The following is a 26,871-nucleotide window of genomic DNA, read 5'->3' as shown; positions in this document are numbered from 1 at the left end:
CGAGCCCGTCTCCGCGCCGCGGCGGGGGTGCGCGGCCGCCCTGCCCCCGCCCGGCGCAGGGGCAGCGAAACCGGCACCCGCGGCCGGGGCCGGCGCCGGGCTGCGCGGCTCGCTGGAGCGGCCTTGCGGCCTGCTCCGCCAGGCCCGGGGTGAGGAGAGCGGGCGAGGCGCGGGTGCTGCTGTCCGGTTTTCTTTGGAAAAATATATTTATTTTTTTTTCGCCCGCGCCTTTTGCGGTCTCCTGCCGGCGGCGGTGGAGGTGGTGCGGGAGCAGGTTCTGGTGTTCCCTCGGACGTGTTTGTAAAACAAACTTGAGCCGGACCGGGCCGCTTTCCCCGGGCGCTGCCCCCGGAGCGTGGAGCCAGCCTGCCCCTGCCCGCCGGGGCGGCGGTTGGAGGCTTCGGCCGGAGCCCGGCCCCGGGGGGCAGCGCAGGGGTGGGGGGGGGGCACAGGGTGACAGGTTAGGGCTGAGAGGGGCCGCTGGAGCGGTGGTGAGGCTGCGAGAGGCGGTGTTTGCGCTGCGGTCAGTGTCTGTGTACGAGGGTTTGTGTACAGGTATCGCTGGGTTCAGCGTCTCTGCTGCTGTGGTGGTTGGTTTTGTGGAGTTACAGGTGACTTTGTTTTGGAGGTTTTGTAACGCGAGAAAATAAAAACATGCTAAGGCAGAAGCTGCTGATCCACATCTAACACAAGCATGTTTTCATTTCTGCTCTCAGTCTGTTTTACTGAGGAAAAACTTGTTTGCAACTTTGTACTGTTTTATCCCCAGGGGAAGATAAGAACTTTTTGCGTTTCCTTCTTGTATATGTGTCCATGTGCGCGTGTGACTGGAGTGTCTGAAGGAGACATTCCTGCACGGCAGTAACATCTGCTGCTGTGAGTGGCTGCTCGTCTTAACTCTGCAGCTCAGGGAAGGGAGTTTAGGATGATCAAACCTGCTGTCACATCAGTTAGTGGAAACCTTTATGTTTCTGGAAACTTGGATGTGTTTCAGACGGTTAAAACTTGTAAAGACCTGCAGGAGCAAAATAATTGTTTAGGCTTATATTGCAAAGGTGGTTTTGCTTGGACCTGGAAGAGTTGGCGTGTGTGTGTTGATGTACTTTGAGTTCTGTTATAGTGACATGTTAATAGAACACCACTCACAAGATCCCATTTTATGATCTTGAAGGCTATGTATGTGTCCAATTCCCGGCCCCCCCCCCCCCCCAGCTTCCACTGTTGTTTATGTTGAAAATTCAGCCGGCGTGCTCAACTTCAAGGTGTTGACTGCTTCTGATTTTAGGAAGGGATTTGAATACTTGCTATCATGAGCTGACTGACTGGACTTGCAAGTGTATTTCCGTTTCGCTTTCAGGAAGCTGTTGATAAAGCTAAAAGTGTAGTAGTAGATAAGCCTTGTCTACACGTCTCCTCTAGAAACTTACTATTGCTGTCAAAGTAGTCATTCTTACTGTAACCTGCTGGTGTGTCAGTTCTACCAACAAATGAAAGCAAAAGCCTTTGGCTAAGAGTGGAAAAAAGATCTCTGGAATTTATAAAAAAAATAAATTTTGAATTCTCTTTAAAAGAATCTAATTTTAAAGAATTGGTGTTCAGTGCAAAAAACAAGTGCTGTTCAGTGCTGTTAACAAGTCCTGAAGTTTGATGCTTAAAAACTGTTGCCGTAAGTAGCTGTTTGCACCTGAAAGTCTTGATCAGTAACTCAGCCCCTTCATACTGAAGTTGTGTGTGCCTGCAGTGGAATGGTAGCTCTCAGTATTGCTGCTGTGTTTGCTGTACTTCTAAATGTACTTCTGTCTAGTTAAGAAATTAGCTCTGAAATTAGAAACATTATTGTATTTTTAGCTTCTGCTGTGTTTTTTTAAATTTTACATATTTTTATGTTGGTGTAAGGGTCTGTCTGTAGTGTAGTGGTTGCAAAGTTGTAACCTCATTATCGCTTTAAAACAGTCTTGTATCGTGACTTTGTTTATTAAAAAATACCTCACATCTCCTTGTTGTTATTGACTCAAGAAGTAATTAGAACTTAAAAATACACCATAGTTGAATTAAAATAGAGGTTTCTTGCACCTGGCTTTCTGACTTGCTCTGGAAACTTAAGAGAAACTTTGAATTGCTTGTTTTGTTATGAGGTGTTATAGAAAGTGCGCCTAAGCTTCCAAGTACAGCATTTTGTTCTAAGGTACATAGATCCTTGCATTTAACTTTTTTTGGATTATCTCTGCACTTAAAGCTATAATGTGATTGAATACAGATTTTTAAAAGGCACGTTAAAAAAATGTGTTCTAAAAAAAAATTCTTAAATTCTTGGCAGAATACTTGCCATATTTATTGCAAGTGTTTCTAAATGTTAGCTTAGATGGAATGCTCTGTGCCAGTTTATATAGAAGTACAGTACTGTAGTAAGTCAAAACAACAGTATTTTTTTTTCTGCAGATTTAGATGCTTGCTGTCGAGGTGATACAGTCTTTCTCATTTTTAAAATTAGTATAACTACAGTGTATACATGAATTACAGGGCTTGCTGTCAACAGCCAAGAAGTTCAAGTTATATTAACTTTGCTTCATTGGGGATTTTGAGGTATAAATAGATAAAAAGTTCCGTGTAAACTTTCCTTTACACAACAGAGATCTGCTAATATTTTTGCTTGAAATTTGTCCTGAGGTCTCAGGTAACACTGTACTGAGCAATTCAAAATAACCTGTTTCAGTTGTGTTTCCTGAATAGGGCTGGCTTTTTAAATTTTTCTTTTTTTTAATTTCTAACTGTGCTTTAACACGTAAGTTCTGTGTTTGTGTGTGTTGCACTGGTCTCCTGACCCAGGTTCCTGTAAAAACAAATGAACAACTGAAAGCTTGTGGGTACTCTCATTGACTTAAAAGGACCTGCTCGCCTGTTGACAACTAACTTTGGGCATGAGAGTTTTTGGGATGAACGCTGTATGTTGATGGCTAAGTATGCTTTTATGGAGCATTATAACTGTGTAGGAGGAATTGCGTTAAATGAAGTTATTGCACAGTACAATGTTTAAAACTGTCCTTACGGAATATTTTTTTTTTAGAGAAGGTGTTTGTGTACCAAACATGGTCTGTGCTAATAAGTAAGAGATTTCTACATAGGATTTAAAATCTTTTTGTGTTTGTATCGGCAAAAATAATAGTCAGAAAAACCTTGTAAAGTGTTCTGATTGCTTTTAATATATATTTTATCTTTCATTTATAATACTCTGCTGAAAAATGAGTGTTTATATTGTGATAGTGCATACTACCTCAGCTTCTGGTCTGGTTGTGTAATAGGCCCCAAATCGAGGTGTACATGATCCTTGCCCAGAGAGGTTACTGAGCCCGCCCCCCCCAATATGTCTTGAGATAACTAACGCCATCAGTAGTGTTACAGAAAAATGTGCATTATTTTTTCACCTTGACTTGCTTGCTCTGCCGTTTGACCACTCTTTACACTGCTAATGTGTTTAGTTTCACAACTCCACATTTCCTAGGAAGATTCCTTTCAGATTATGCTGGTAGGTTAAAACTTGATTTTAATTGAGACTTATTTTTTTTCAGACACATCCTTCTCTTGTTGAATTGCAGTGCGAGAGTTGTTCATCAGAAATCTATTAATAAGTAAACCATTGTTTCCTCCTGTTTTCCGTTTGTTTTGGGATTTATTTTTTTTTTTATTTTTAAGTATCATCTTGTATCCCATGCTGCTCATAGTTCTTTTTGGTTGCAGTAAATAGTTTAGTGAACTTCTGAAGCATTTTCAAAATTCTGCCTTCAAATCTTTTATGCATTTGAGGTCAATGATAGATGAATGTAGTTGACTGAGGTCAAGTTGTGTGTAAGAGGGTGTCGTTTATTTAAAATGAAAACTAGTAGAAAACGCTGGTGTATTTGTGGGAAGTAAAATGGAAACTCCTACTCTGTGTTACTCTCACTTGAGTAGACAGTAATCCAATGGATTGAGCGTGAGCAGGAGAGTTGGAGTGTTCTTTCTGTCTCGGTTACCTGCTGAAGTGATGGGTGACTCTGGGTAAGTCATTTAACCAATTTGTAGTCAAATTCTGGTCTGTAGTAAGAGAATAGTGCTTTCCTGTGTTTCACTTGGATGGTTCAAGGCTTCTGTGGAACTAGAGACAGCAGTAGCAGTTAACATAGATAGTTAGAGAAAGAAAAGTTAAAAACCCCCATGTGGTCCTATACCAGATTCGGTAGGTGGCAGTTGCATTGTTTGTCCTTAGTTGTTTGAGAATTGTATGTCCACAACATTTTCATTACAATCTAAATATGCGTGTATTTGAAAAAAATAGCAAGGAGTTTCCAGGCACCAAAAAAGACTAGTTACGTTAAAACAACCGCAGCTATTTTAAATTATAAACTGTTAATGTTTAGATTCGTAGGCAACTTCTTGGCAAACAAGTTTTTCTAAGGCTGCCTTCGTAACACAGACAATGATAATGTCATATGATGTATTACCTTTTGTGTCTAAGGATTGTAGGAAGATGCCTGTCCTAGTGCAATGTAACCAACTAATGCTAGTGTCACTGGACTGTGTACTTGTCATACAGTCTAAATGACTGCGTGAGTTTTTTCTTCAAGCTTCATTGGAATAGTATTTTTCCCCTTCCAGCCTACTAAGACCTTGCGTTGTTTGAGGTAGACTGACGATTCTTTGTAACTATTTTTAATGCATTTTTTTTGTTCTAATTGTGAAAACTGTTCTTGCGAAGGAAGTGTTGCCAAAGAATTACAATGATGGAAATAAGGTCTGCCAACCTTCCTTCTGTTGGTCTGCTACGTAGGAAGCTTTTTCAGGTATGTGCTTGGGGTCTTTCACCATTCAGTATTACTGCAGTTTGTGAGAAGGTACTTGTTGCTAATTTTTTTTTTTTTTTTTTTTTTTTAAAGTATAAAACAGGAAAATAGCTGTGAGGCAGGTATTTTGTTCAAGGACTAAATAGGCTAAAAAATAATGTTTGGAAGAACGTCTTCTCTCTGCTTGAGGGATTATACCATGCTTAGTGTGGAGACATGGAAGTCTGAAGGATTTTCGGAAAGAAATCAGAGCTGTATGCAGTGTCAGCTTTTGAAAGACTGAAGAGATGATGAGCAATTCTGAACGTTAAGTGTACCTTGCAATATTGTGTCCACCTGTAAAACTGTTTGCAGTAAAATATCTTTTTATATTAGATATTTGATTAATTTGTTGCAATATCAGTATTGTTCTTGATACTTCTCTGTGCAATGTACCTTTTTCAACATGTCAAAAGCATCATCATAAAGTAGAAAGGCACCTTACACTGAAATCTTAACTTGTTTGCTTATTTACTGGATGTGTGTGCACATTTCTAGTAAGTTGATTCTTCAGGCTCAAATGGATTAAGATCAGCAGTAAACATGAGAATAAGTCAGTGTCTCTTTATTTCGTGGTGGAAGTTGAAGTAGAGTCATGTTGCTGTGCTGTTGTGATATGGAGTTAATTTTTTTTTTTTTTTTTAGGAAACATGGCACTTTCAGGATTTTGTGTTTTGGGCAATAAATACGTGATCTGTTTTCCCCTTAATTCATGGAAGTTCAGTTATGTAAGAACATGTATGTTGTGGGACATCTGTGATGAAACACGAAGTATTCTAGATTTCTTGGAAGGATAAAATGTGATTTTCCAGACATTGGTCCTCTTCTGAGTTTTCCTTATCTCAGTTAGGTGTGTATTGTGACTACCACCAGTATATGCTTGATGGCAGGTAATATTTTTCAACAGTTTAATTAGGAATTTGCAAACTGATTATATTAGCTGTGATCCTAATCTTTTATTTGTCTCCAAAAGACCTGTAACTTTAGTTTAAATGACCTTTTGTGGTTGTTGTTGTTGTTGTGTTTTTGTTTTTTTAAGTGGCTGTCAGCAGTTTTAGGATCTGAACTGTAGATTCAATTTCAGGCCTCCCTTTCTTAAATACGCTATTAGACTTAATTTGTTTTTGAAGCAACAGCTCAACAAGTCTTGAAAACTGGGATGACAAAGTGTAGGTCTGGTTGGCAACCAGGAGTGGCTTGCTGAGAGCAGGCATCTTTAACTGCCCCTGAATTGCAGCTCATATGTATTCCAGGATACAACTGCTGGACTTTTCTGTGCTAGTGAATACCTGCATCTGCAGAGTCCGGTTTTCAAAACAAAAACATTTTGAGAGGGGGAAGCAATATTGAGAAATTAAGGTTGGGTTGTTTTGAAGAGCAGTGTGATGCATGACAATGAAGTTAGCTGTGATATTTTTACCACTTTTTTAAAAAAAAAGAGGGGAATGGTGAAAATTTGAGATGGTGAGGGAAGAGCAAAGTTTAATCTAGGCAAATGCATGCTGGATTCGCTCTGCAGTATCTAGTACTGTTTAAAGAAAGCAAACACCTTGGAAGCTCTGATTCAATTTTTCTCAGGCAATGTGATTTATGAGATTATTTTGTTTGTCTCTCCCTCCTCCCGGTGAGTGTGTATATATGTATGTTTATATAAAGTATGTCAAGTATACATAGGTAACCCAACTTCTGAGTTAACTCAAAGATTAAGCATTTAACTTAATTTGTACTTACAAATATATTTATATATGGAAACATAAATCAGAAGGAGAAATTAAGACTCAAATTATGGTCCTACAAACCTCATAGAATTGTGTCTATGTAGAGGGATGAAGTCCGAATTAGTGCATCCTCTTGGAAGAGAGAGAGTCAGACCTGATCTAGTATGTGTTCTATAGGACGGCAGCTGGTCAGGCAGCCTTTAAGCACAATCAGACTTCCAGAGTGTCTGCACCATGACTCTCTTTTCCCTGGAGCAGGAGGGAGGGAGAGTCATGAAGAGACATGGAAAAGAAGGAATTTGAAGGTTATCATGATGTGGGAAAAGTATTAAAAAACAAAAGAGCAGATCTGTAATAAACTAGTTTTTATTAGTTCTGCTACTCGTATAAAAGAATGTGTATATATTTATGATTAGTAGTGAGTGTGCGTGTGTGCTTTTTTTGGTGTTTTTTTCATGATTGCAAATTAACTTTCTTAGTCTTAAATGGTTCAGTGTTTTTGGGGATTGGCAGGAGAGAACTCTAATCTGAATTGAATCTAATATTCCGCTCCGACTGAGCAATTGTTCTTTGTGCACATTGATATAACTGTCCATGGCTGTGCAATAGATTCCAGTGCAGTACTTAATTTTGTAATGCGCTTCTAAAAATAAGTGCATAGTGTTATGTAACACTTCTTGTATCGTTAGCACCTAGAGGCTTCATCCCCACTGGTATGAAACAGAACACATCCTACAGAATTTTTGATTGTGGGAATTTACATCTGAAGTATTTTCCCTGTCAGTGTCTGTGGCCAAGCAGTAACTTTGCTTGTGTTATAAGGAATATTGGATATCTTGTTTGCACGGTTAGGTATGTTACTCTTCTGCGTTTGCAGAGTTTTACAGTAGTATTTTGGCATATCTGAGTGAAAAACAGTTTGAAAGTACTATATAGTACAGTAGACACTTGTTTGGCTAATTTAAGAAGCCCGGTTGATACCTGTTCACAGATATGTGTGCTTTCTCAGAGAGCTCTGACGTAATCTGGCTCTGTAACTGTAAGAGTTCTGAAAGTATGGATACTGCAGACTTGAAAAGGAGATGTTAATCGCATTAATGCAATCTTGAGGGCAAACTTAACATATGCTTGAAAATAAACCTCACTTTTTTCAGTATTTTAGGTGACATTTATGATCAATTTATACTATTCTCTTAGCTGTTATACACTTCTTACTGTAGTCTTAGCAATATTTTGATCTCTTTAATGTGACTTTTCTCGTACTTTTTGACTTCAGGCTGCAAATAACATGTTAAATTAAATGACAGAATGCATCATGTCTTGCTGATAGGATGACACCTGTACAGAACAAACTTGTCGTGTAAATAATTTAAGGGACAGAAATTTGATTTATCAAGAATTATAGCTTTCTTACAGAGTAACTTGGTTCTCATTTTTCACCGCTTCTTGAAGTAGGTGCTGTACTTTTATGTTGGGAGCACAGCTGAAATTTGAGAGTAGAGGATTGAAACTTGAGACTCTCAAAATCGCAGGCTAAAACAGAGACATCCATTGTTTGTTCTATTACTGTCCTTATAGAAGTTAATTTTCTATAGTGTTGTTTACTGACGTCTCGAGTGCTTCATTTTACAAGGTCCTTCTCTTTCCCTGAGGGATCCTGTAGTTCAGTGAAGAGTGAATTCAAAGGGATCTGAGGTCTGAAGAAATAGATACTTGTAAAAGTAAACAAACAGGTAGTCTCTTCATTAGGTCGCAGCTTTAAGAATAAATGAGATTTTGTAGATGCTTTTAATGATTGTTTTATCTGAAAATTTAAATTACTTAATTTCCTAGCAGTGTCTAGGTTGGGTAGCCAGAGCTTTGGGGCAGGGGAAGTACTGTCAGCCCTCAGACTTCCCTGTCAACCATGGAGGTCATCCTGAAAGACTGAAAAATTTGCAAGGCTTGGTATTTATGACACCAGAAGCCCATGTTTCAGTATGAGGGTTACCCTTTGCAAAGTATGGGTTACATTTGCCCTTCCTGAGGCCAAACGGCATGTATATGTATTGAGATAGGTAGATATGTGCCATTTCTATGTGGATAGGTTTTCTTTCTAGGCTGGACTTACAATGTTCAGTGGGAGAGTGGGCAATGATGGTTGGTGACAGCCCGCTTGCAAGGCCTGTGATCAGTGCCTTCTCCCTTTGGTTGTGGATCTTAAGACATCCTCTCGACCCAACTTGTGTATTGGGGGGGGACGATCTGGGGACACACCACAAAGCACTGCACGACCTTTCCTGGAGGCCTGTGGGTGCCATCCCCTTGTCCTGGTGTTGAGGAGACAATCCATCCTGTTCTTGGGGAGCTGTGAGGGGAAGGAGTGGGACATCCAACACAAAATCATTGTTACTCAGCTTTGCCTTGTGAATAGCAGTGTTTTGTGGTTTTCTCAGTTCTGAGCTTTCTGAAGAGCCCTGGGGCACAGCTGGAGCACTGTAGCTCAGGGGGAGGGAGGGACATTTGTCTGCTGGCACCTGAGTGCCGCCATCTTGGCATAGAAGGGCCAGGACTGTGCCCTAGCCACGGTGGAGCAGGCACACACCTCTGGTAGGCAAGGCAGGGGACAGGAGGGCAAGGGTAGGAGAAGCATCCCAGGGAGGAAGAGCCTGTGCAGGCCGGGCCGGGTTGTTCCGTGCCTGGTGTGTCAGCCCGGGCATACCCTGTCAGTCAATACTGCGTTTGTAGAGGAGAAATGCAATGGTTTTGTAGTAAATATGTTCCTCTGTTCTCTTTGGTATTGTTTCCTCTTTTTTTCTAGGGTTGTAGTCCCGGGAATCAAATGCAAGAATAATGCGTTGGCTGTGTATTTCAGCATTTATGTGCCCAGTCTTTTTGTAAGAGTGTATCCAAGAGCTTCCTCACCACAGCTGTCTGTTGTCCATCTGTCCATTGGTGAGAGAAGACTGCTAATGTCGAGGAGGCCCTGGCAGTTATTGGCATTTTATCGCTGAATCTTCTTGGCCTGGTTTGAGCAGTGCTGTGTCAGGAAACTGTTGGTATCTCTAGGTTCGCAGGGGGTTGTTAGGGGAGTTTAGTGAAAAGAATTTACTATTTATTTTTGTGTAAAGAGTCAGTACACACGCTTTTTACTTTAAATGCTTAATTGTCCAGTTAATACAATTTTGTGAAGTTAGTGTGTTTATCCTACACTCCTTGGTATTTATGAAAAGTTTTACATTTTTGTGGAAGATGGTGTAACCTCCCTTCCCTCTCTAATTAAGTAAAACTTTGAAGTTTTATGTTGGGTTTGTTCAGTGTTGGCCTTTTTGACTTGCAATATATAGAATGAATAGATAGTCTTTTCATTGACTAATACAGGGTCAGAATGAGCTCACATCCCTCTAATGTTGCCCTTGTCATGGCACTCTAAAACTGTGTGGGTATGTTTTGATCCTTCTGAGGTATGGGTAATTTGGTTGTGAACATGTTTTCTGTGAAAACTGTTAGTCACTAATAATTGTAGTGACACTTTAAAGTATCTGTTACTGTTTTTACTGGAAGGGAAAAAAGTGTATAAAACTGCAAGAGAATGACAGATTTTGCTTAGAAAGTAAGCTTCTGAAAATGTTATGCATGAAGAGCATTTAAAATAATCCAGTTGTCAATGTTAAACTCTAAGACTGAAACAGGAAAAAAAAGAAATGAACATGATCTTGCCTAACCAGTTGCCCTCATGCTTTGTAGTGTCAAACCCAGAAGACATACCAAGTTTTGCCTTGGTTAACAAAAGAAAATTCCCTTTGATGGTGTGTTTCTTCTCTCTGAATGCAGCATGGTTCTGCCCATGTTATCCTTTTTTTCTTTTGTTTTATTTTATTTTTTTTCTCTCTCCTCTGGAGAACCACTCAGTATTTTTCTCTCAGAGGTGACAGTCCAGTGGTGTCAGGTGTATTTGGTTTGGGTTCCACACCAAAGTCTTGTCCTTCACTGGAAACCTCACCAATTCTTTGTCCTGTCAGTAGTCTGACCTCTGTGGACACTGTCAAACTAGTAAAATAAAATAGTCAAAAAATCAGGATTACAAATGGCTAGATTATTAATGGATGTATGTCCCTTGAGTAAGAATGAGATGCCTAATGATAGCTTTTAATTGTACATCTGTTATGAGGAGCTAATTTAAATTTGGAGTTGGTGTATGAAGTGATAGTGATGAAAATCTGCAACACTGTTGAGGTGGTTGTATCCCTTGCATATTCATTTTGTGATATTTCCTTTACATTTTTTATAATATCAAAGATGCTTTGAAATTTTAGCTATTAGAAGTTTAAATTTTTTCACTTGGTGTGAGAAGCTTTGAATTGGTTTACTATATAAATCTAGAGAGGAGCAGCTATGTTCCATCAAGTGATGAAGGCATTCCCAGTGTTAGTATAGACACATGATGCTGTGAACTTAATTTTTATCTGAAGACTGGGTTTTGGATAAACACAGAACACTTTAGCTATCCTTTTTTTCTCCTGTGCTTCCAGAATGCCTCCTTTTTCTACCTTATGCATTCTTACGGTTTGGGGTTTTGTCCCTGTACTTTTCTTTCTCTTTTTCGTCTATTCTTTTCACTCTGTTTCTTTGCTTCCCCAGCAATTTAAGATTGAAGAGTGAGGTTTTGGGTTACCTCATTGTTCTTCCTGGTGCTTAGTCTTTGTATTGCCACATCATAAACTTGTCTCGTTTTGAGTTGATAAACTGAGAGGGACGTAGGTCACGGTTTATATGAGCATTTGAAGTTTTGTTACAAACAAACCCATCCCTCAATCAGTGCATAAAACCCTGCTTCCATGAGTGTTAGAATTGTAAACTCAAGGCAATCTGAATTTAAGAAATGATGGAATGAAGGTTTTCTTTCCTACGTTAAGTCATGTTCTGTCTGCGTGTCACTATTATTTAGGTTTTTGATCAAATGTTATTTTTCCCAGAGGCCTGTGGCCTCCTTTGCTGGACAGGATGCATGGTGTTCGCTCACTGATGTTTTTCTTTTTCTAATGCCATTGTTCAGATCATGCTATCCAAAATTATAAGCAAATTCTGGATTAATGTTCTCTCTCCAATTTCTTCATTCCAGTTTCATGGAAGTGCTTTATAATATGTTTTTGAAAAAGTTACATTTTTGTGTTTCCTCACTGGGGTGACAGCCATGTGTTACAAAAAGAAACTGAGGCATGGGCTTAATGTTTCATAATGGAAGTACCTTTCATTCAATTTGCAGCTGTGAATGGTTGATGTTTCTGCATGGACTCTTGAAATATTTCAAGCAGAAGGCACTTGTGAAAATCTTTCTGTGGCTCCTCCAGCATTATTAAAATAAAGAAATAAAAGACAAACCCTAAGAGACAGGCATAAGACATATTAGATAGACAAGTTGTTTGCTTTCTTTAGTCTCTGTCTCATTAATTAGAAGAGGATAGAGGTACATCTTGACAGTGGTCCCTGGTCCATTGACTGTAGCCCAAAAGAATGAGGAAATTCAGAAATGGTGGGTGTGAGTCCGGGGTCTGAAGCTCCACGTGCTGTAGTAGCTGGGCCTTTGGGACTCTCTGCTTTCACATCAGCATCTTACACGTTCGTCTCTCTCTCTGCAGTTTCTTTTCCTCTTCCTATTCTGAACTCTAATTCCTCTTCTGGTTTCTGCCTCCTCTGTGTCCTAGTTATCCATACCCGGATGGCAACCAACTGGTTTTTGAGAGAATTAAAGTGTTTCTCAGTCCTAGGATGAAGTGTCTGTAGCTATCCTGTGGCTAGGCTTACCTCCACACCGTCACAGAGAGGTCTCATGCAAGAAGGTGAAAAGTGCTTTGTAGATCAGCAGAGAGAAGTTGTGAAATTCTCTACGATCTGTGTCGCATGTGAGCGGGTTGGTGTTGCAGAGCCTTATAGCTGAAGCAAACTTGAGCAAGTCTACCTTGTGATGGTATGCAATGCTTTGCTAAGACAAGAACATGCCCTGCTTGTCAGTGTTTCACAGCATTCAAGTGCTAGAGGGTCCCAACAGACTAGATTTTAAAATGTTTTCAGCTGGAGGGGGGATATTTTCCTGTTTAAAAACATTCAGAAGTGATTAAGCTATCTTAGCTACTTTAATAAGATAAGTAAATCTGATCAGTTCAGCCTGAAAGATGGTTAAAGGAGGTATTTGGGTGTAAATGGCTTGTGGATTCTGTAATTTGGCCAACTGAATGAATATGGGGTCTTAAAAGCAATGACTAAGATTATCCAACACAGTATTACTGCCTGCAACAATGGAAGTTGCTCTTATAAAAACACACAGATTCAGTTTTACTTTGAGCTTTTTCTTCTTCCAAAGCAGTGCATTTGAAGACAGTTTTAAACAAGGCCCAGATTGAAGTGCATTTCATGTGTGTGGAATTTATTGTGCAGTTCTCTGAATATGGAGTTTAAGAGCTTAAGAGATCTGGAAGATCATTAGTCTAAAAGTGTTGGATAAACCTCAAATTACAGGATTGTTTTCAGAATTCCTAACTTTAAAACATGATACAGTTTTCAAAGTGAGTTATCTGCTCAGGACTTCTTTTGCAAATGGCACTGGAGGTAAATGCTTAGAAAAAGTATTTTTATGCTTTTGATTTTTTTGGTTTTTTTTTTGTTTTCTGAAAAGAAGCTTCACTTGAGGAGACAAGTTATTTCCATAGAAAGATTACTGACATTTATGAAAATGGATTGGAAAGCAGGGATTAGCTGTAACTTGCTAGGGAAGGAATGACTGCCATTGCTACAGTAAAAAAAAAAAAGTGTTGTAAATGAAGATACATGAGTTGTAAGGGTATAGGAATATTATGTAATGAGGAAAAGGGTGAAGCAATTAAAAGACAGTGTTTGTTACAAGAGGAGTGAATGTTGTCAGGTGGGGTGAAGGTTTTACTTTTATTTATTGTGTTCATCTGCATTACAACTATTGTGAACATAGTGAAGATGTCTACTCAAGTAATATATGGTTCATTTTCTCCTCTTCTTTGTATTTTACAAGTGAGGCAGTTAATACTCGGACTCAGCTATAAATCATTGGGTGTAAATTTAAGATCCAGTTTTATCCCACATATCTTTCTGCACTTAATTTTAATGCTTGAGGTGAAATGTCTCTCTTCAGACTTTAGCTGGCTAAAAGGTAGGCATCTAGACCCCCGGAAGCCCAGGGAAAGAAATGGAAGAGCTTCTTATGTATCCTTGATACACATGTGTATACCACAAAAGAGCATCTGTTCTCTGAATGAATAAGCATAACTGAACAGAGTACGTGTGTTACTGTAATGTGTATAACAGATCATACAGTCAGTGTAAGCAGAGTAAAACTTTCCCCATTTATGTTTCAATTTCCAGGTAGAGGTACTTTTTTCTTGTTATGCAGGTCTTGCTTTCTGCCTGTAACCCAGGGATTTGGTAAAAATCTTCCTATATAATTAGGTAGTAGCGATGCTAGACTTTTGCTAAAACATAAGAACCTAAATAAGTCTGGTGTCACTATAGCAATTACAGTATAATGTATTGCCATTTTTGAAGAATCTCTTTTAAAAAAAAATATGCAAGAATGTATAGTCAGTAGAACCCCTATGAGATTATACATTTTTTGAAGACTGCCTCGATGTGCCTGTGTGAGTAGTGTTTACTGAGATCACAAATGAGAATGTGGTTAGCGTATTTTCCTGTGAGGGATCAGTTCTGGACTCATACTGTCTTCTCCCCGTGCTGTCAGGCCTGTGTTGTGGTGCTCGTCCTTCCTGGGTGAAGGGCCTGTATCGAATTAGGGTTTGTTTACTGGCTCTTCGACCTCAGGCACAGCGCCTCTAGGATCTTTCCTCTTAAGCCTTCTTTGTCTGGGAAAATCGGAGTCCACAGTTTATAAAATTTATTTAGATTCTTGTGACTAAAAAGTCTGATAGATTTTTGATGTATAATTTTTTAATGACGTGTAGTGTTAGTGCATAGTTTTGTTAATTTTGCAGACTCTTAATGTGTAGATAAATCACTGCCAGTTTTCACTAAAAAATATGTTTAAGTTACAGTTGTGTGCTTATTTTTAGAGAATCAGAACAGTATAAATTAGTTACGTGTAAAATATGCAGAATAAAAAGTTTGTGGAGTGTGTAATTTTTGCTCGGCAAATGACTTGGTGTGCTCTCATCTTGTACTTCTCTTGAGATGTATTGTGAGAGGGCTCGTACTGGGCCACCATGCTAGTAGGATGAAGTTAGCCCAAGGTACTGACCTTGCTTATAAAAACCTCCTTAAAATACAAGGTATAGTTCTTGTCACCAATTTCCTGTGTCCTGACAAAGTTCTAAATCATGCTACATTGCCTTTCAAGGTTTTTTAAAATTTTTTTTAATTGAAATTTTGTTTATCTACAAGTCAAGTATGTAACATACTCAAGAATCACAAAATTTTAATAGTGTTAACATTTATCTTTATGATGTGTTCTTTAAATTGGCTATTAGACATTACAACTGTAGAAATGTGCTTGATACTGATGGACTTAATATAAACATTTACTGTGAAAAGTTTTGTGGGTTTTTTTGTTTTTTTTTTTTAAAAAGAAGAGTTCCAAATCAGTAAGAAATGTAATGGTAAAAATCTGATTTTCTGAAACGAGATAGATGTGGTAGTGGTTAGGGAGCTTCCGTTAGGGCAGCAGCAGTATATTACTCCCACACACATCATGTAACTGACACATGTTAATCATGATGCACTTCAAAAAAAGTAAACCACTGAAACAATTTGTTTCGTTTAGGCTTTTATCTTGGGATGTTTGGTCATAATTTAGGAACGCTCTACTCTGAAAGAGAAGTATGAGTGAGTTAATTGTATTTAATTGAAAACTTTTTCTTAAAGGATTTTTTACACTGGAGCCATACTAAATGACATTAAGTAGTAACTATGCCAATTGGAAAAGATGATGATCTTTCATACTTCAGTTTAAACTTTTAACTTCTGTTCTATGTGGTTTTGAAGATTCTTGAAGGGCTGATTCTTTTAAAAGAGAAATTTCTTTTGTGTTAAGCATCAGCCTCGATGGATTTAATTTCAGTATTAAAACCTATGATTTCTCAATATTGCATATAATAGATCTAATAGTGAAGATGATTTATTTTTTTTCTTCATCTTGCTACAGAGGAGTCTAGAAATTTCTGGAATTTTTTCTATTTTTTTTTAATTCTGTAGTGAAAAGTAGATGCTTACTCTTGTTTTGCAAACATGAGCTGCAATCTCCAAACCGATATGCTATCAGGTATATATTACACAATTGGACAATCATTTTTTTACGTAAAGATTTGTTTTGAGGGAGAATACAACCTGAGATAGTGGCTTTGCTACATTTTACGTTCATGCAGAATTTAGTAAGCAGTTCTCAAGTGAAATTCTTCCTTATAGAACCTTGTTATGGGGAAAGGGAAATTTAGGATTATAGATTGAAATGTGCCTCAGAACATCTCAAACCTACGGTGTCACTTTCATTAAACCTAATTAATATTTCAAGATATTGTCATTCTGTGAAATAGCAAATGCAGAGAAATGTCTGTGATATCACTAGCTGTTGCAGAGGACTCTGATCCTGACCTCAAGATCAGAATGGTTAGTAAAGGAGATGCCAAATTAAAAGCATGAGATCCACTGAAACGTATCTTTAGCTTGTGTCCCGACAGGAGGCTGATAGTACTTTTTTTTTTTTTTTTTTTTTTTTCTGTCTGTTTCAAAGCACACATTTGTTAAGGAAACACTCTGGGTAATTGGGATGTGTAAAACTACTTGATGGACTTCCTAAGTAATGTTTCTGTTAACCCTGTAAGTAAGTAATGTCTCTGTTAACCCTCTAACAGAGACATTACGTAGGCATAAAGTCTAGCTTTCCTCAGTTAGCTCAAAGGACGTTCCCACAGGGTTGTTATGGAAAATAAATGCCCAGATCCAGGGATTCCCCTGATGTGCCCAAGTTAGGAGAGACAGCTGATTCTGGATCTCTTGTCTTGGAGATCAGTGTCCTGGAAAGTATTACTATTTGATGAACAGATACTACACAAGACTGTAGAGGGTGTCCCCTGAAATGCTGTGTAAGGGTTTATAAAGAGAAAGTCATTAAACTGTTCTTTGTTGCCATGGTTTAACCCCAGCTGCCAACTAAGCACCACACAGCCCCTCACTCACTTCCCCACTCTAGCAAAGTAGGGGGAAGAGAATTGGAAGGGTAAAAGTGAGAAAACTCATGGGTTGAGATAAGAACAATTTAATAATTGAAACAAAATAATAGTGATAATTTGTAATGAAGAGGGGGATAACAAAGAGGGAGAAATAAAACCCAAGAAAGACAAGTGATGCAAATGAAAACCACTGATCACCACCAACTGACTGATGCCCAGCCAGTCCCTGAGCAGCGGCCCCCTCGCCAACCTTCCCCCAGCTTTATTGCTGAGCGCGGCCCCCTCGCCAACCTTCCCCCAGCTTTATTGCTGAGCGTGGTGCCATATGACATGGGATATCCCTTTGGTCAGCTGTCCTGGCTTTGTCCCCTCCCAGCTTCTTGTGCACCCCCAGCCTGGTCACTGGCGGGGCGGTGGGAGGAGCAGAAAAGGCCTTGACTCTTTCTAAGCACTGCTCAGCAAGAACTAAAACATCCCTGAATTATCAACACTGCTCCCAGCACAAATCCAAAACATAGCCCCATACAAGCTACTGTGAAGAAAACTAACTCTGCCCCATCCAAAACCAGCGCATTGATTTATATGATTTCTCTGATACCTTGCTGCTTGTCTTGCAGCTTGCTGTTCCACGGGCATAGAGGAATAAGCTCTGTGTCTTGGAATTTTTTTTCCTCTTCTGCCTTTCTTGAAAATGCCAGTGTTACCATTCATAGCCTGCAGAAGGTGTTTTGTATGGGAATTTAAAAGCATTAAATGGAGAGATTTTTGAAAAAGTGTGTGAATGTAAAAAGCAGTAAAGATCTTGGACAATCTGGGCTGTTTAGGACGGTGTTGTGTTCTTCCCTCTTGGAAGCAAGAGACAGAAACCATTTATACAAGGTGCTGGTTTCACCTAGAAAGAGATTAGGGAAGAACGATCTAAACCTATTCTGCTTTACTTATGTGGTGTCAGCCTTCCAAATGAAATGTCAGCTGCAAAGCAGTAGCTTTGATACAGTCGTGTCTGAGCAGATTGTTTATGATCACCACCACCACAAAGTGCTTTGCTCTTTTTTTTTTTTTCCTTCAGTCATAAATGGTTTCTGGCAAACAGCGGTCTGCCAGAACAGGTACCTGTATGACAGGGAAATGAGCAAATAAACATAAACCCAGGAGATCCTGCCAGTCCGTAAACTGGCTACAAAGTTGCTGTGAGAACCGGTGGAGAAGTTGGTTGGCTGAGCCTGCTCTGATAAATCTACACGATGTTTTTTTCACTGTTCATTGCTAGACAGGCTTGCAAGCACCGCCTTAGGCTCTAACAATTATCTCTGATTTCTAGCAAGACAGCTGAACTAGAGAACTGCTGCATCAGGCAGAGACACAAACAAGTTTCTGAAGAGATATTTCAGGTAGTTTGCTGGGCTGTTCTCCAGTTTACACATCATCTGGGAAGCTAATTCTGTTCGTGGTCCTTCTCACAGAATTAGATTTTGAAGGTCATAGATGGAATATTTCATATATGGAGCAAGATCCTGGCTTGCCAACTAATTTAAACGTGTCATTGAAGTAAGATGTTGTGCGGCTGTTCATGATGTGACTAATATGGCACGTAACAGAGTGTCAATTTGAAGTTGCCCGAGTTGAGATGAAGTCCAGGATCCTTTTGTGTATAGGGTGTCTTTTTCCACAACTGTCTGAAGCGAGTATACTTCTTTTGCACAACATTTCCAGAATAATATCTGCATTTTTGTTCTGTTTTTATGCCTTCTTATAGGTGAGTATCATGCCAGTAAACAAATGGGTAGAAAGAATCTGTTGTTTTCCAGGTCATATTACCTTTTTACAAAAGTCACTTGATGAGCTACTGACCCAAAACAGAAAAGGTCTGTCGGCACAAATCTGCAAAATGAGTTGTGGTAAAATAAACTTTATGGGGGAGAAACTTGAAATCTGTCATCTTACATTGCTCTAGACTCCTCTCAGTTCTCTTCATTTTGTTTGTGTTCTGTTTCTATCTGTATGCCTGTTTTATCCGAAGGTAGCTTTCTGATGTTTTCCTAACAGTGATATTACTTCTCAGCTTCTTTAAGTGCCTCTGCTTCCAGGAGCTGAACCCTCCGCCTTTCTAGTAGCAAGTCCTAAGTCTGGCTCTTGGCTGCTGCAGGCGGAGTATCTATTGTAATAGGCTTATAGAATTTATTTCTCTAGGAATAACAGCTTTTATAGCAAGTTCTGTTTGTCTCACTTCTCAAACTTTAGATGGAGAAACAGAAGTTGCATTCCTTGCTTTCTGTCACTAGGGAGGGAATGAAGGAGGGCACTTTACTGTGCCTTTCAGTAAAGAGTATAAACCTGCGATTTGCTCTTCTGTGTAGTTGCAAAATATGCTGACAATTCCCCGTAATTATTGTTTGTGTTACTACTCTCAGATGGTTAAGGTCTATCCAGTACTAACAAATAGTGCAAAATTTTAGCTTTAGAGGCTCATTGATAATATGCAAAAGAAGGAAAAGTAGAATAACATATGAATTCTCATTGCCAGTCTTTGATAATAGTGCCAGCCCCATTTTCCATATCTGTTGCTTTTGGTGTTTAAGTGGTACTGTCCAGGACCTTTGGGGTTTTTTGCCTTGTCTTAGTTGCTCTTTGTGCTCCTGTCAGAAGTGATTGAAAAAGGATATAGGGCATGTCCAATTCAACTCAAAGCAAATTCTGAAAGAGTTTTTATATAAACATAAACTGTTCTATTATGCTTTTTTGAAATAATTTATTATGAGAATGTATTGAACTTTCTAAAAAATTGTTTCGCATATTGATATTGTAACTTAAGATGTATTTGGAAGTCCAGATAGATACAAGAGCAGACATTATACCAGCATTGTTTTTTAATTGGTTTGTCATAGAAGGTTTACAAATGCTGTTTTTTGTTATTGTATTGTTACAGGAGCTATTTTTAAGGGACAAAAGGCCCGCAAATAGGTAGCAAGAAAAATTTGAACATGAGACAGCCTGGGGATGGTACTATTGGGAAAAATTATTAAAAATACTATATATTTTTATATTTAAATCTAAGTAAATATTATCATCTGTAGCATTGACTTTGGAGCACTTTTTGTAATGTGTTGTTATGCATACAGATCTTTTAAGCTTAATTACATATAGTCAGTCAAGAAGATCTCTGGGTGCTCATTCCTAGAAGCTTAATTAATTTGAAATACTGCAGGAGAAGGGTTTAGCATACATAGTAATATTTGTAATACTGAAATTTGATGTAAAGCCTTTAGTGTCCTAATGTACTTTCCCTTAAAAGAATGGTTCTTAATATATTGTAAAATAATCAGAGCAGTGCTCTGTATAGCCCTATTTATAAGAGAGCCTGTGCAGGGACACATTTTTAATTACAAGATCGTTGTGCTTTCAGATAGATCTGTGCTTATTTTAGAAAGCGAGCTTTTTTCTTTAGCTGTCATTTAAATATTACTGGTGCCTCGTAAGAACTGAGGAGTGGAATTACTGTTCTGATCCATCAACAAATTAAGAGTGTGGAGTGGCATAGACAATACTCAAACAATAATTTGACCTGGTGAGCTCTTGCATTGTCATCTGCGATGAAAAGAATGCAAAGAAGTTTGCCATTTAGCTCTTCCAATTTAAAAATATTCAGCTTTTTGCTGACGTGAGAACTGAGCGTGTTTGAGAGGAGACGAATAAGCTTCATGTTGTTCCCAGGTACTTTGGATTTACCTTTCAGGAATAAATTAGAGATTTCTCATCAAAAGTAAAATAACCAGGCCACTGAGCAGCTGGAAGAGATGTGCAGATTGGTTAACTGACAGTGTTACCTTGCTCCCTCCTATAAAAGGAATGTAAAATCTGGATGCACCTTAGAAGTAATTGTAGCCATACTTCTACATGTTAAAAGCAGTTAGTTTTTTGTAATTTTGCTTGGTAATTGTAGGCACTCTGCAAAGACTGACATGTTTGAAGAATTTTAAACTGTTATCTGTTTCCTGGTGAAACTTAAGCAGTAGAGTCCGAATTTTTAGTGTGCCTGGCCAAAGACAGTTATGCAGGTGACTATTCAGTCATGAAAGAATACGCTATATTATTTTATGTGAAAACCAGCTTTTCTCAAAATTCCTGTGTGAAGGATATGTTATTAGTGGGGAGTTGTAGATCAAGGTGCTTTTCTTGTGGTTTTTCTCCTTCAATTTTTCTCCCTTGCTGTCCGTTTAAAACAAAAGGAGGGAAAAATAAAGGGAAATGGCAAAAGCTCTTCTACAACTCTTTCCTCCCTTGAAAAAAAGGTGGTGGTAGGGGGCGGAACTTAGTGTTCAGATCTTAATTTAGAGTAGACTGGGCCGTGTTGGCATTGGTAGGATTCTCTGTGTGTAAAAGCACCTGCATTCAGGGAGAGATTGGCTCCAATCCCATGCTAAACATAGCTTGATTTAAGACACACAGGTTTCTGATTTGACTTCAGTGAGGCTAATTGTGTGTGTAGTATTTCCACTTGATGATTAGGTTGTATAAAAAGAAAACAGAAGAGTGATTGAAGGGATACTGCTGATTGTTTTAAGCTGACGTTTTCTAATAACACATTTTGAATGTTTTACCACAAGTCCTTCTTACTTGTTCAAACACTCTTATTTTTCCCTGCATCTCAGTTGCTGATCTACAGTTTGCTGCAGAAACTCTTTTGCGTGTCAGCAAAGGTATCTTGCTAGTCTGTTCTCCTCCTCCTCTTCGGGGCAGGGTTATTTCTGCTTTTCCCGGGGTGAAACGCTGCGGTCGGTCTGGGCGTCCGGAGGGCCTGAGCAGTGCGCGGCGTCAGTGGGCGAACCAGGAAGTGCCAGGAAGAGTGAAACCGGTGATCTGCGAAGTGCTCTCAAACCAGATAAGCAAAAATACTAATGATATTTTGAGTAACTTTCGCTGATGATTAGGCATTTGTTTGCAAGCAGAGCTGACAAGTGCGTAAACCACTGTTTCATGGTTTTAACAAAGTCTGCCAGAGGCAGTTACTGAAGTCATGTACCCTTGTCTCTAAGGAGTATGTGTATATTAAGGGTGAAAGCGTGTCTCCTTAACTTTTTGATAGTAAGTCCTGGTTACGAGATATGTAGCTGTTTGTCATGAATTGCACTTTTATTTTGCTTTGTTATTGCTGCATTAGTGTCAAATTGCTGTACTAGCAACCTAAAAATAAGGGCATATCCACTTAAATAGCAGTGGATAAAATGCTTGAAACATTCATGGGGTATTGGGCTGTAGTGTCTGGTTAAACGGAAAGATTGGAGAAGAAAGATACACCTGTGTCTGGGCTATGCTATTTGAGTAAATTAAACATAATAGCTGTGCATCAGTACTTGACTGTGCTAAACTAGCACAGGTGGGTGTTTGTAGCTCCACACTAACATACAATGCTTGAACAATTAGGGAGAACGAAACTTGGTGAAATAGAATGAAATCCAGTTTCAGTGTAAAATTCAATTTAGCTGCAGGGATGTATACTGATACTTCAAAGAAGAAAGCAGAAATAGCGCAGGTGTGCTCAGATGAATGGTGTCAATTTGTGCTGAACTCTTAGTGTGCAGAAGCCGAGTTGTCGCTGTCAGAACTGTCTCGGTTCCTGTCTGCAGACACAGTGTCAAATGCTGCTTGTGCTGTAAAGCTGGGGCTCAGATACTGCATCCAGAAGTATAAGAAATATTTAGTTAACTTATGAACATCTTTGCCCAAACTTCTTGTTGAATGTAATACTCATTCAACTAGACTTAAAAAAAAAAAAAAAAAAACACCAAAAAAAACATTACTTTGGCGGTTTCTGACAGATGTGAGGATTGTTTTACCTTTGAGTCATAAGCCACAGAGATCCTTGTATGCCCACAGCTACTTGAACCAAAGACCTCTTCTCCTTTGCAACTGGTGTTTAGCTAGAGTATTCTTGGTCCCGTCCCCTGTTTGCTGACAACACTTTGCTATTTTTGTTTTTCTGAGCTGTGCAGTTTTTCACTTGGAGTTTCTGGCCATTAAATCTACTTGCCCTACTTGTTATTGGTATCTGTGTCAATGGCTTGATGGTCTCTTCAAGCTGTGTGTGGTGTGGGGCCAAAAGATGGTGGCTAAGTGCAAAAGCTTCTGTTTACCTTTGTTAAACAGCAGATGAGATGCATGCCTATTAACTTAACCTGTCTGGGCATATGCTCCAGGCTGTGGATTTGTGCAGTACGTTAGTGGATCTCTGCCTTCGCCACATCATCTGGGAGTGAAATAATTTCTCTTTACAATACAAATCTTCTGCAACCTTTGTCCTTCAGAAAGAACACCACCCCCAGGTGCCAGTGGGACAGTGGCTGTGCTTCTGGGATTTAACTGCAGGCACTGCAGTGTCCTCTATGTTAGGAAGAGAAGAGGGAAGGGAAGCATCCCACAGCCTCATGGAAGTTCTGCAGTAGCTAGGCTGTTCTGACATGCTGGTGTGGTCAAAGCACAACAGTGCTTTGCTGCACGCTTCTGCTGCCTCAGCTGTTGGAAAGAAAGATCAGAAGTTCCAGGCTCCTAGGAGGATATTTTTGGTATTGCCTTGTGGCTGTCGTGACACAGTCAGAGTTTAGGGATAGGTGTTCTAAGAACGCCCAGGATATGCAACAATATACCTTTGTTTTGCCAAAATGATTGTATCTTTTGTAAAGGATCTGCCTTTTAATAAGCTTGTGCTGTTTGGCCTGAAAACAGACATCTTTCATTTTGTCAGGGTTTCTAGCCGACAGTGAAGTCCATTGAGCACCTCTTCTTTTGTCTCTTGCGTTTCTCCAGGTAAGCTGGTTTTTATACTGCTTGAAGGCTTCAGCTTGTCCTTACCCTCTCTTCAGACTTCCAGAAAAATACTGTCAGAGTTGAAGGCTTCACAAGCGTTACCTCTAGTACCTATGACCCAGCTATATTCCTTCTGTTGGTATCGCTCTAGGTGTCCCAGCAGGTTCACGCTGTGCGCTTTGTACCCTCTGCCTACAGTTTCCTTTCTCTAAATTAAAAAAACCCAACAATCCACAACAGACTCTCTCCTGTTCCTGAACTATCCACAAGTCTTACCGTTCATGCTACTGCTGTCCTACAGCTCACCACTACCTTTACCTTTCTGGAGTCAGAGTGTGGACTTTCACTAAAGAAGATCTCATTGTGCTGCACAGGGAGAGGGTTTTATAGCCTGCTTTCCTAATATCAAGAAGTAGAAAGGTGGAGTCATTTTAGACGTAAGCATTGATCTTCTGTCCTCCCTTTTCCTGAGGGCTTCAGGACTGGCCGTTCTCTTGGCCAGTCAGGAAAGAAGTCCATGTATCTCTTGATTTCAACATATTAGAATGGAAATATGGAAGTGAGCGCCACAGAGGAAGTATCTGTATTTTTTTTTTAGTGATGCAGATCTGCTGACAGTAAACTATCTGGTTGATTGAATTCTTTCTGGCACAAAGGTACGTGACATTCTCAGTTCTCTTAAGAGTAGGGGTGTTTTAATGAAGAGACTCAAGAAACTGTATTGTTGACTTGAAACATTGTTTTTCTCAATGGAAGGCTAAACTTCAAGCCCAGTGCCCAGAAATTTTTCTTACGTCCTGTCAGTTGGATGCAGCTGACTGAGGTGATTCTGGACACAGTATCTGTGAAGGCTTTTCTGCTTTGGCGGATTCAGAACCGTTAAGTCTTGGTCTAGATGCCTGTCCTACCACATAGAGTAAGGCCCTTAGGATTGTCTTTGTAACAGGTTACTTCTTTCAATCTAACGTTTAATTCGAAGTAGTTTACTCCATCTCGGATGGGATGCACAGGTCTTGCAGTTTGTAGAGTTGCTCATCCCAGCAAAGCAGAAATGTCACATCAGCTTTCTGGAGCTCTTCAGTGAAACGGAGTGGTTGACAAGTCACTGTCTTTGGGTGACAGTGAAGGTGTGTATTGCTACAGTATAGCAGTACTGAAGAAAATACTGTGAAGTCACATGGTGTTTACCAGGATCAAATAAATTAAAATGTCAGGGATTGAGTTTGCCTTTAGTTTGTTTTCTGGACTTGAGTACCTCAGGAAAAGTCTGAGTCACTTTGTGGCTTTGAGTCTGAATGGGAGACTTGGACCAGCGTGTTAGAGGTGGACATCTACAGATGGATCTCTCAGGTCTATTACGCATTCGGAGAAAAATTCTAGAAATACCAATTCTGTTAATTTTAGTGCTGCAGTGAGGTGTGTTGGGATGTGTGTTCTCTGAAGTGTGCACCAGGGTCAAAATTTGCCTGGGACCAGTGAGAAAGCTGGTCACTCTTTTAAGTACTACTCGTGTTCCTGTTTGGACCTGCTTCTGCATCTTGTTTGGAACCTGAAGGTATTTTTCCATTTCCTTTTTCCAGCAGTAGTGTGCTCCAGTTTTTAGGATAATATTAATTTCATGTTTCTTGAATTAGAATTTATGATTAAAATAATGATCACCTACAATGGATATTTTGAAATGTCCTTGGTTGATAGGAGAACCACTGAAAAACAGCTTGAATGTTTTGAGTAGCTGTAATTTCCAGGTAATGGAACAAATGTGTGAGACTAAAAGCATGTGGTATCAACAGGAAATTGTGTAATTTCATTGACATTGTAAACACTTAACTATACTGGCCCAAACCAGATAGTTACTGTTTTTTAAGTTGCTTTTTGATCATATAGCCAATTTGAAGTTCCGTTTGTTTGGATGTTTATTCTCATTTTGGGTTAATTCAGCACTGGAAGTAGCTCACTATTGATGTAGTGATGGCGATTTAGTCACAGTTCACACTTCTTCCTGTATACCCCATTAAGATATGTTCTTGCTAGCATGTTGTCCAGAGAGGCTGCTGGTGTTCATTCTTACTGCTGGTCGACGTAGGGAGCATGCGTCATTGGAATGCTGCAATTTTATGCATTTTTGTGGTGACATTTACTTGCCCTTTTTAATCTGTTTAGAAGATCTTTGACAAACTGAAATTTTAGTCATCTTGTATTAAGTAGTCTTCCCATAGGAAAATCACTCCTCAGATGAAGTCTTCAGTGTATATACCCATCGAAGATGCTGAGGAAGACATCAGTTTGTGCACAGATAAGAGATGTGGATTTTAAAGTTAAGTTGTCAGAGGGGCAATATGAGGAGGAATTAAAAGTGAAAGATGAAAAGGAGTTGTCAAATCATACAGGCTAATGAAGAAATTCAAAAGGAGCAAGTTGAAAAATGTTATTGCATGTTAATATTGTTAGCCAGAAACTGAATGTCTGCTTAGGTTTTATGACTTTGAATAACTTGTCATTACTCTTCTGTGAACATTTTTGGGGTTGGGGGGGGGGGTAAAAGCAGGAAGTTTACGTTACAGGAGTCATATATTGTCAAATAATAATAATAAAAAGAATTACAAAATTGTAAGTGCTACCAGTTCGTAATGCTTTTAAAATCTGTAGTCTACAGGGAGACCTTTTTATTGAGATCCGCATGTACACATATGTTTGTGTGTGTGTATGTTTTGATAGATAGATTGTTATACCCCTGCCCTCTAACTTTGGTGAAATTAAAGTCGTTGCTCTGCTAGGATTGTTCCATCTGCATGATGCAAGTGAACAAGAATGTGGTTGTAAGGTGCCAAGTAGTGAAGTGTTTTTTTTTTTGTCAGGTAAACTGGACAGAAAAGTATGCAGAAATATGAATACTTTGGGATGATCCCTCCATTAATATGTTAAAGCTACTAATTAAAACTTCCATGCATTATTTTTCTTCATAATAGTCAGATGGTGACTTTTTCTGAGTGGAAACTGGTACCATATTTTGGACTTTTACGTGGAAACAAAGGTTATCTTTTTGGTTTTAATTCCTGAAGTGGTGAAAGGGGAAACTGCTACTAGAACAAATGTCAAATGGTTTTTTTTCCCTACTTTATTTTACCTACATAGTAGGAAGTTTTAGAAGCCTTAGTCAGATATTTCTGTGCGTCTGGGACACTCCAGACATGTGGGTGAACTTGTCTACAAAGTGGCGGCGGTTCTGCTTTGATAGCTGTCTCCCACTCAAGTTAATAGCGGTAGTGTCTATGGTAAAAGACAATTCAAGATTATGGGTCCTTTGTGTTTAAT

At 39.2% G+C, this 26,871-nt stretch overlaps 1 protein-coding gene across 3 annotated transcripts in view; it reads left to right on the top strand.

Moving 5' to 3' along the window:
• The window catches only part of CNOT2 (CCR4-NOT transcription complex subunit 2), an 89,103-nt gene that overhangs the window by 602 nt on the left and 61,630 nt on the right, over positions 1-26,871 (top strand). Inside the window, exon 1 of one of the 3 annotated variants that reach the window (XM_075428981.1) lies at positions 94-149. The exons of the other annotated variants lie outside the window; for them this stretch is intronic. The gene's annotated coding sequence lies outside the window, so the exon portion shown is untranslated. Of the gene's footprint in view, positions 1-93; positions 150-26,871 lie in introns of those variants that run through there. 3 annotated transcript variants of the gene reach the window in all.

Source organism: Opisthocomus hoazin, chromosome 8, assembly GCF_030867145.1.
Source record: "Opisthocomus hoazin isolate bOpiHoa1 chromosome 8, bOpiHoa1.hap1, whole genome shotgun sequence".
NCBI lineage: Eukaryota > Metazoa > Chordata > Aves > Opisthocomiformes > Opisthocomidae > Opisthocomus > Opisthocomus hoazin.
This window is presented reverse-complemented; position numbering and strand designations above follow the sequence as displayed.